This window comes from Scophthalmus maximus, chromosome 7, assembly GCF_022379125.1.
Source record: "Scophthalmus maximus strain ysfricsl-2021 chromosome 7, ASM2237912v1, whole genome shotgun sequence".
Classification (NCBI taxonomy): domain Eukaryota; kingdom Metazoa; phylum Chordata; class Actinopteri; order Pleuronectiformes; family Scophthalmidae; genus Scophthalmus; species Scophthalmus maximus.
The window spans coordinates 2566953-2577500 of NC_061521.1; the positions used below are offsets into that span (position 1 = coordinate 2566953).

Consider the following 10548-nt stretch of genomic DNA (forward strand, 5'->3'; position numbering starts at 1 on the left):
TAGGATGCACAAGAGCCAAGTAAAGAAAGGAACCAAAAGTTTTAGCAATAGGAGGGGGGGGGGTAGTGTTCTCCAGTGTCGGGGTGGATGACCTAAGTTGTTGATCATGCATTTAGTTTTCCTTGCCTGAGTGTGTGTGTGTGTGTGCCTCCTGTTTTGCTCTCTGCAAGGTTGTTAGTTCACATTTTGGCAGGAAGGACTCTCTTAAATCCTATCCACATGTGCAACCTTAATTCAATCTGTCCACTAACGAGTGAACTTGGAGAGCCACGTTTCATGTTCAAGTCCCCATGGCAATAAACATCCTGCAGACGTGTCTTTGGGCAAAAAAAACCCACCGTTTTTTTCTAGGGGAATTGCTCTGCTGCTGACCCTGACCTCTGAACTCTCTGAGGAGCAGTTTAAAAAGAAGAGTGTGTTTTTCCTTCCAAAATCGGTACACATAGTATGCACAGAATATAACAACAGTGCGTGAGTTCTAAAGAGAACTTAAGAGAATGGATAAGCCAATGTGTCGATTCTGTGCTTTGTCTGGGAACTATTTGTACTAGGTGGTGGCTTTTTGCCTAATTGAGCATATTAAATCACTGGCAGAGGCAACTGGTTGTAGTTGCCTCAGAGGCAGTTTTGACTTGGTGATTTCACCCACTTGCAGGATATCTGGAACTCCAAGGAATCAGGGTCTACTTTCTCAGTCGGAGTTTCTGGTCTCCAGAAAGTTCTTTGTCTGTTTGTCTATTACGGTATGGCATACAAGTGCATACAATGCAATTGATCACTTATACATTGTTTCAACAATAATTATAAATTCAGATGCAATGAACTGTTTTCTTCTTTTACATTTCATTTGTTATGTTTGAGGCTTGTGATAGCCTCACCATTCTTTTCTCTGGCATATCCACAGAGTAAACATAATAGAACTGTAACTATCATAATATAGGAGATAGATGTGGAAGTGGAAGATATATATAATTTTGTTGTGAGCATGAGAACTGTGGACAGCCATAAAAATCAATTACCCGACCCGGAGGAGAGCCGGGGTATAACCTTCTCAGAGGCCGCTAAATTGAATTTCCTGCCCCTTGTTGTCTGGTAATGCCATGTTAATCGCTTCCTGCCCTAATGCATTATAGCCACACTGCCACACATGCCCGTTTATTTCCGCCGCAGCCGGCCGGCCGACTGGCCGGCCTAACCCCACTGTTACATGGGCGACTTACTCTCAGAGCTGAAATGTACAAACAAACAGACACCCCATGAACGCAGACTGTTGTAGTCTGTGAATACAGACATACAACAATTGGTTGTGAAAAGAGTGTAGTGTTTAGAAATCAGGCGAAAATAATAATTAACCAAATTAGAGTCGGACCGATATCGAATTTTTATCGATACCGATACTTTGGCCAATGTAATTTTCCTTTTTAATCTGTCAAAGATGTCCTTATCAAACCTTAATGACAAAGAAATGTAATTGATGCTTGATATTTTAGTTAAACCATAAACTTTATCATAATAAACTATAAATTGAAGGAAAAAAATGCAAATACAACCAAATTTAATAGAACTTGGATTAAGAAAATAAACATTTATTTTCCGTAAAATGTAATTCATGAATGCACATTTAAAGGCTTATATCAGTTGATCGATAATATCGGTCGGGCTATAAACATTTTGGCCAATACCGATATACCGGTCGGGCTCTAAACAAACTGCATTTTGCAAACCTTGACCTGTAGCTATCGTCGTTCTATGCTTGAAGAAAAAAATTAATTGCAGTGGCCATTTAAGCATCGTCATTTTTGGTTCACATAATATGATTCAATTGTGAATGTGTTTAAAGCCTCTCTGAAACTTAAGTGATGAAATCACGCAGAGTTTCTCAGTGTTTCTGACCATCAAGCAAGTCTGTTTAGGCTTGAGGCCTAACAAAGGAAATTCATTTCTTCCTCTTGCTGAAATACTGAAACCTGCGTTATTAAGCCAACACCTCTTCACTGTTTCGTCTCTAAGACCCTGACCCTAATAGAAAGGACAGCTTTCCTCTAATCACTGAGATGCACGAGATACAGACGCGATGTGGCCGCGCCGCTGCTTCTCGTCTGACCGCTGGGCCCTCGGTGTTGGTCAGTGTTTGTGATTCCGTGTCCTTGGATATCTGTCTTCCGTTACATACCTCACACGACATCATTGAGAATTTTCAGTGGAGCCGCAGGAAGCCCGACCTGTTGTCACATCACAATGACTCGGCTGTCCCCGGGTGTCCTCTGCAAAACCCGACACAGGGACACCGGATCATTCTCGATCTTTTCACGAAAGGCAAGCGAGCCGGACTGATTGCGTTTACACCTGATGGGCCGACTGTAACTGAGGTCTGATCACAGATTCTCCAGAGCACCTGCACATACGCTCGGTCAGTTCTGATCAGCCTGGAAACCCAGACCAATCGCCTTTCTTTCAAAAATATTGATTAATCTCATAGGCTGTTTTAAAGATTTAGCGATTGTGATTGTTGCCTGGGAACCTGGTTAAAATGGCATCTTTTGCCACTAGGGGGCAGCACAACAAGCTGTAAGCTCAGTGTAAAAAACTATTCAAAAAATAATATTCCACCACTTTTTAATGTGGATATAGCGATTGTGTTGGCAGATCCTGCAGACGCAGATCAACATAAGCTCTGATTGGGAGTCGTGTTCCTGGCCTCCCGACTGACTAATGAATGACTGATGAATGTTAGTGAGATGTGTTGTTGAGATAGATGTGCACTGAGTTACAATATATTCCTTACTCAGTATTAGGAGTTATTCCTCTCCTATTTATGTTTTCACATTTTTCAGAGATTCCCCCCTTTCTATACATTCATCATCTACCCTCATAGAAATATGGATTTTTTGGGATCTTGGTTATGAGCACTAAAACCAATTGGAAGGATGATGTTGTCTCTAGATATTACCTCTCTCTATGAGCTAAGCAGCGGCAGGCGATGAGTCATCTTCATTCTTGGTGGGATTTGGTGACTTCCGCGCTCTCATTCATACTGCAGAAGTGGGTCAGAGTGTCGGGTTCATCATCACACTATTATACAGTTTTCCTCCACCTTCTCTTTCAGTTGACTTATTCCTACCTCTGTAACTTCCGATGCTTTTGAAGGAGCCACAGTGATTGAACTCTGCTCGGCAGCACATATCAACCTTTATGAACCATCTGGTCCTTGTGTAGCCAAAGTGAAAGTTGTGTCCATAACCTTGGCACAAAATCAAGCATGTTTTCAGTGGGTGTTGGACTGCGCCAAGGTTGCCCCTTCGTCTCCAATGCTGTCTGTGATATTTCTGGACAGGATTTTCAAGCAGCAGCCGGGGCGAGGAGAGTGTCTGGTTTGATTGCATCTCTGCTAAACATAATAAACAGCAAAACATTTTACAAATCTCAGATCGAACATTAAAACCAATTGTCTTATACCTCCTCAACATGCTTGCACAATGCATATTGTACTTTTATAATATTCCATGGTTTAAAATGACATTACAATCATCATTATCATTTTGCGTTTGTGTGAGAATGTGTCTCAGTAGACACGTGTAAATGCAATTTCAGACTTGGGCATAATTGGTTTTTTTAAAGTTGCATCATTGTACATTTACATGTTTATGTGCATGTTTTTGGGCTTTGTTGTTTACAGCGCAACTGTTTCATTCTGAGAGTGAAAATGCAGCATATGCTTCTGTGTTCGTATGTGTCTTCACATTTTTGTACGATTGGGAGCTTCAGCCAATGCACTTGTACGGTTACTGATCGTGTGTGTGTGTGTGTGTGTGTGTGTGTGTGTGTGTGTGCGTGTGCGTGTGCGTGTGCGTGTTTGTAAGCTGCCACGTGTGCTTCAGTATGTCTTTTAATCGTGATATTTGGTCGTATGGTTTATATAGATATCCGGCTCAGCTGCCATTGAATCGTGGGACTATATCTTTTAATTTTATTTTTTTTAATTGGCCTCGGTCGAGGTGTTTACTGTCCCCACTCCGTGTGTGTGTGTGTGATGCGGTCAGAAAACACACTGTATTTAATGGCAATCCGCCACCACCGCCGAGCAGGATATTTTCGTCTGAGTGTGTGGGTGGCTGCTGTGCGGATGTCAGAGACAGACAGATAGAGGAGGGAGAAGGAGGACGATTGAGACATAAAGTGGATGTAACCACTTCCTCAAAGCCACATGAATCCCCTCTTGGCTTCCTGCTCATCTCTCAGCTCCACCTCAAAAAAACCCAACAACCCTGCCACACCTCTGGCAAAGATCCTGTTGGATGAGATCGGTGGTTAAAGCGCAGCTATAGTCACGTTTTTTTTTTTAATAGGTTTGTGTTATCTTTGTGTACAGTATGCTTTCATGTGACTGCGTGCTTGTCCGTTTTCCCAGTGTTTGGCGTGTCCACATTTTGGCGTGTCCACATGTGGGTGGGCACGTCCTTCACTGTGTGTGCGCACTTTGTTTGAAGAGATACAATGCCGCGGTGTGGGTGCGGGTGCTGCACCTGGCCACCTGTATATTAGGCGTGACAGAGATGATGGAACATGAATTCTCTGATGCGCGTGTTTGTGTGTTGGCAATACCAACGGAAAAGAGAGGATTCGGGTTCGCTGGCCATCACTGCGCCCTTCTGAGTTAAAGTTGTATCGCATTGCATTTTTTTTTTTACAAGCCGGAGCCTTTTGGGTCGGCACTGCTGCTGCATCAGTGGACTGGCCATGTACAAATTAATGAGGAGACTGTTCTTTTTTGTTCTCTACTTTCCTGCAGGCCCTTGCATGAAAAAAATAAAAAATAAAAGAACCCTCTCATTCAGTTGAATGAGCCAAGCTGACAACGCCGTTTTTGTTGTGTCGACGTTACACAGACGCGCAGTGAACACTTGAGGGCCATGAGGAAGTGGAACGAACTGCTGTTTTGGAGAAATGTGCCTCCGAGTTGAGCCGCTGACTATTGGATTTCCTGTGTTTTGCAGCAGCACTGTGGGCACCTGACATTTGGGGATGCGGTGCGTGATGCGGTGTGTGACATGTGTGGGTGAGGAGGTGATGCGAGTGCAGCGGGTCCAAAAAGCATCAAATAGAAACGCAAAGGAACCTGGCAGATGATAAGATGATTGTCAGAGTTGTTCCTCTTGGTATCTGATAAGCTTTCACACGCATGAACGTTTAAGTCACCCAGGGTCGTGTTTCAGCTTCTCACCAGTGCCTGAAACGAGGTGTTGACACCAAGCATGTGCAGATTTAACTTAAGCGTGAGACTGCATACAAGAATAACATCATTTGTTACAACGGTCAAATCCTAAACAGAGACGACATCGCTAAACCATAGCATCATTTGCTGTGGGTCGGCAGAGAATACAGATGAATGAGAAGGGGACAAGAAGGCGACTGCTTGAATCAGATCCAGCAAAAGTGTTTGCAAGGAGTGCAGATTCGCTGTGGAGCAAAAAAAAAAAGAAAGGTTTGGTTTGTTAACACTTCTGAGTCACTTGGAAGAAGAAAAAATTAAAAATAAAATTGCCCTCCGGCAATGTAGAGTGCACGTAGCTTCAAAGGTTCAGCGAGTTCAAGCGGGTTGCCTCAGTGTGTCCGAGCTGCTGAGACTGGAGTGGGGCCTCCGACTGCTGTTCATCAGGGGGAAGAATTCTGAAGAGTGATTCCAGCTGTTGCTTTCTGATGGTGGTTGTTAGCGAATAAGTGTGTGTGTGTGTGTGTGTGTGTGTGTGTGTGTGTGTGTGTGTGTGTGTGTGTGTGTGTGTGTGTGTGTGTGTGTGTGTGTGTGTGTGTGTGTGTGTGTGTGTGTGTGTGTGTGTGTGTGTGTGTGTGTGTGTGTGTGTGTGTGTGTGTGTGTGTGTGTGTGTGTGTGTGTGTGTGTGTGTCCGTGTCCGTGTCCGTCCTTCGGTCCAGATGGCCGCCAATGGTATATGCACATGCCTCCATTTAGTGTTTGCTCCGCATGCATGTGTGCTGGACAGGCAACAATTTCCTTGTGTGTGCGCGAATGTGTGTGTGTGTCTGTTGGTGTGTTGGTCCGCAAGATCAGGAAAGTGAAACCAGGGCGGAGGGTCAGGGCCCAGCTAATGCCTGCTTTGATTTTGAACAAGGGTTTCCTCTCTCCATGGAGGCTGCTTCATTAATGACATTACATGGCATCCTGTGACCAGGGGAAACGTCCACGGGACTAATGTCAGTACCACACCGACCCTCTAACACGTGAGTGGAGTGAAACGCTGGGAATCAATGCCACCCATCTCCTTCTTCACCCGGTCACGATACAAATAGCGTCCCGGTCGGGCCGCCCACACTCAGCGACAGTAGCGATCCTCCAGGACGATCCAATGACCGGACGTCAATGACGGGTGTTTGCGTCTAATCGCGTCTTTGCATTGACTTTGTATGTAATCTACTTGTGCCAATAATTCACGTCGCGTCCGGTGTGAACGCACCATTATACAATTATTTCTGTGTAATTGCTCCTTTGTAATTTTTTCAAAATGAATCACTTTTTGGATTTTTGATTACACACTGTCTTTGTTGCCTTTTTTAGAATTCAGTTCACATTCACTGATTCACTCGCACATACAAGATGATTTTTTATCTCAGCTCAGTCTTGTTCCTCTCATCGGCTCCTGGTTTAAAGCCGGGCTGCCACTTAATCGCACAATGGATCAAAGTCACCGGAGGAAGTAAAGCAGTGGTTTATTTACCACGCGCCGAGCAGATGCAGCTCGGCAGTCAACAATCTGCAGAACTGTTAGCTCTGCGGATTGTTTTCGAGGCACTCATGCCACTGTGAAACTGAAAGAGCTCACAGATAATAATCTGCACGTGTTTGTTGCAGAAAACTTTCCAGGCAGAAATATCAACACCTAACCAAGTCGTTATGGAATTATTGAAATCAACCACTAATCTTGTTTAACACCAGCAGATACACACAGTGGCCTTGGAAGAAGCATTCAGAACCTTTATTTATAAAAATAAATACATATTCAAATGATTTGATGAAAATTTTGTTTTTCTGTCACTGTGGATTAAGTGCCTGTAGTAAATTGAATTGATTGAATTAATGTTTGAAAAGTAAAGTGAAGGCTGAACACTTTCTGAAGTCATATGAGTTCTTTTAGTCCTTGGATGAAGAAAAAATACCGGTTATTTCACTGCATATACTGATGGGAAATACAAGAAATAATTCTCACTAGCCGATGGATAGTGACTTAGACTTGACCTACAACTACATCTTACGAGAAGAACCTTTTGTTGCACAATATATTGTCCCAGAAATTATTGCGATAAACAATATTATCGTCATTTCAAGACCATTTTTTTGATACTGAATGCCTATTGGTTGCTCCTCGTGCAGGGTCCTACAGGATTTGTGTTGCTGCTGAGACAAATGTTATCCAAAGTTTAGACTTGCGTTCAGGCCTCAGACAAAACAAGCAATTTGAAGAAACGTGGCCTTCAGGAAAAATACTAAGAAATCACCTTTTTTTCCAACATTTTATAGACCAAACCAGTGATTTATTAATCTGCTGGATTGTTGTTGACTTTCATTCTTATTTCAACAAACACGCATGTGGACACAATGGCTGTTATTGAGGTCAATAAAAACCATTGAGTTCATCGATATCGTAATTATCGTGACAATGGCCTAATCCTACTCTTTAAGATTCCAGTTTCACTGTTTGTTTGTTTTTTTTCAAATCTCTACTTGAATTTGTGTAGTCACGCTCGCGTCCGCAGCAGCACTCGTACTCTTTGTGTCGCACCGCGGTCACCATGTGAACACGAGAGAGCGGGCGGCTCAGTGTGAATACTCGGCATCACGAGGCCTCGAGTGCCCATCTGTGTCCTCACTCAGTGGCCGTCGTGACACACCACCTCCCGCGACTCGCTGATTCCCGTTTGCAATTTGAACATTTCAGACACTCAGTCCTCAAACCCATTGTGCGTACTGCGCCCGTTTATGACAGTTTTCAATTCCTCGAGCTTCATTTTGAAACGAGATTGCGCGCAGTTGTCATCAGACAGGATGAGTTTCAAAAAGCGTTACTAGTCATGCTGGATGACCTTGGCTCACATCATGAGGAGGATTTTCTCTGTTAAGTATTAAACGTCTGGCCGTTTTCTTTTTTTTTTTGAAGACGAAAAGGTGGAGGGGGGGACATCAGAGAGGCCCCCTCAAATTAAGATCAAACACGCTTTTTTTCATCTAAGTGTCTGAGGTTTCCTTCCAAAGAGCGAGCGTTGCTAATTCTGGTGCTCATGGTAATCATGTTTGTGATCAGACGTCTGTGATTTGATTTGGAGACGGAGGGGAGACTATTTTTTGATCTTTCCCTAGTGGAGGCCTTTGATCGTAAACATCACAGACGCTCTCTCGCCGTTTCGACATTGCGCCGCTCCCCCCGATAACGTTTGCTGTATTAGGTCAATCTCCTGCAGTCACGTGAACGGGTAGCGCGTTCCCAACGACGGCAGCGGCGAACGGCCCCTGGTTATGGTCAGTGTCGTCGCTCACTCTACATCTGATTCGGCTCGTCGAGTTGCACGTCAAAAACAACAAACAAAAACTGCGACAAGATGAGAAAACTATTTGAAATAGTGTAGGCTGTGAATCATTTACCATTCAATATGAATAGTACATTTTTCTCCCTTTTCCCTCCACCATCCGCCCCCCAATGACCTGGTAACCTTTCCCCAAACACTGTGGGCCGAGCCTCCGTGTGCCACAGAATGTAATGCTGCACAACAGCGCTCCCTTCGCCAATGTTCCACGCAGAGACAACGTGGACATTGTGTCGCCTACCATCGCCGCTGTCACGTCACTCCCGCTGACCCCTTGTTATCACAGCGGCTAGTTGCCCGCTCCGCCCTGCTACCCGCGGCCCAAAACCACCCACTCATCCCCCCCCCCCCCCCCCCCCAGCCATCGCCACATTCCTGCCACTACTGAGCGCGGTTACAGCGGGACGGGACCCCCGACGTACCACAGGGCCGGGCAGGGCCGAAAAAAAATGACCCTTAATTAATACTTATGAGGTTGTTGTTGTAGATGTTATGTTCAAAGGGATTCAACTATACTCCTGTTGGCATTGCTGGCAGTTTCCCTGCAGAACATCTCTCTAACTTGTGGGATGTTTATCCCTTTATCCATTTTACTACAATATCATGCTTCAAAGCCATATATTTGCTGCGTTTCCTTTTCAATATTTTGAGGCAGGCGTGCTGTGCTTCCTTTGAACGCTCGTTGTACGCCCAGTTCTCTGCTAGATCTCATAGTCTTACACTTGATGTGTGTGTGTGTGTGTGTGTGTGCGAGTGATTGGCGTTCAGGCCAGCAGGGGTATCCAGCATGTTAAACGTTTGATTGCACCCAAACTTCCTGGCGGAGGGGAGGGTGGTGGTGGGTGGGGGTGCAGACCGTTTGGAGGGTCTGGATCTGCTGAGCGGTTAAGAGCTGAGCAGATGTCGGCCAGATGTGGCCAAGGAGGAGGGGGGCTGAAGGATGAAGCGAGAGAGAGAGAGAGAGAGAGAGGGAAAAACGAGCGTGGCTATCAAGAGAGAGACACCATCAGCACACACTGGCGGCTTTGTCCACCTCCACTCCGGAGTTAAGTGCAGCCCTCCCTCCCTCCTCCTTCCTTCACACACAGACACTCTTCCTCTCCTCCCTCCCTCCCTCCCTCCTCTCCTACCTCCCTCCATGCTGCCTTTGAAGCGAGGACAGTGCTCAGGAAGTGAGCTGGAATCGATTGCTCCGTGCATTAGGCCGGGAATGTGTGACACCCTCCGCCTCTTCAGACTTCTCTTCCTTCCGCCTCCGTCCTGCTGGCACATCCCTCATTAGCCCCCCCTCCCTTCTGTTCCGCTTCACGCACCTCTCGCACAAGACATTGCTGCTATTTGGGCCGAAAACCAAACTTTGCTGTGGATTATTGGAAGAGCCCAGACCAGTAGTCATCAACCTTTTTAAGCCCAAAAATCTGTGCAGTGCGACTACAGATTTTCCTTGGCCGCCTAACTCTAAGCTGGTCTGTCCGTGTGTGTAGCTTTATGTTTTTTCCCCCACCAGCATTCAGCAAAGAAGAATCCCACGGTCTCAGCCAATCAGAGGCAGAGAAGAAGGGCCTTTGTCTCTGATAGTTAGCGATGGGCACCGAAATCCGGTATCAAAAGGGCCCCGGGACTAAATCATGAAAGACCGTAGTATAGATACGGTTACCGCTGCAAATGTCCGCCGCAGCTCCCGCTGCCCGTCACATACGCAGACCTGATCGGTGTGGCGATGGCGCAGAGTGTGAACCAGGCGAAAGTGTGGCTGTACTTCACCAAAGGGACGGTGACAACATTCATTGCCTCCATTGTAAAACTCGCTTTGCAGGTGAAGGCAGTAACGCGTGGAAATCTGTCGAAACATTTAGTGAAAGTGAAAGTGCACTCTACTTCCGCTGGTCCCAGTCACAAGACCAAAGATCCTCCACAGCTGCAGCTGGTGGGAGGACGACTGAGGAGAGGGTGAATGAG

The 10548-nt window shown here is 45.5% G+C and overlaps 1 protein-coding gene across 5 annotated transcripts in view; it reads left to right on the forward strand.

Annotated features, from left to right (window-relative positions):
• poc1b (POC1 centriolar protein B) overlaps nt 1–10548 on the forward strand; it is a 39194-nt gene that overhangs the window by 24741 nt on the left and 3905 nt on the right. The gene's annotated exons all lie outside the window — the stretch shown is intronic.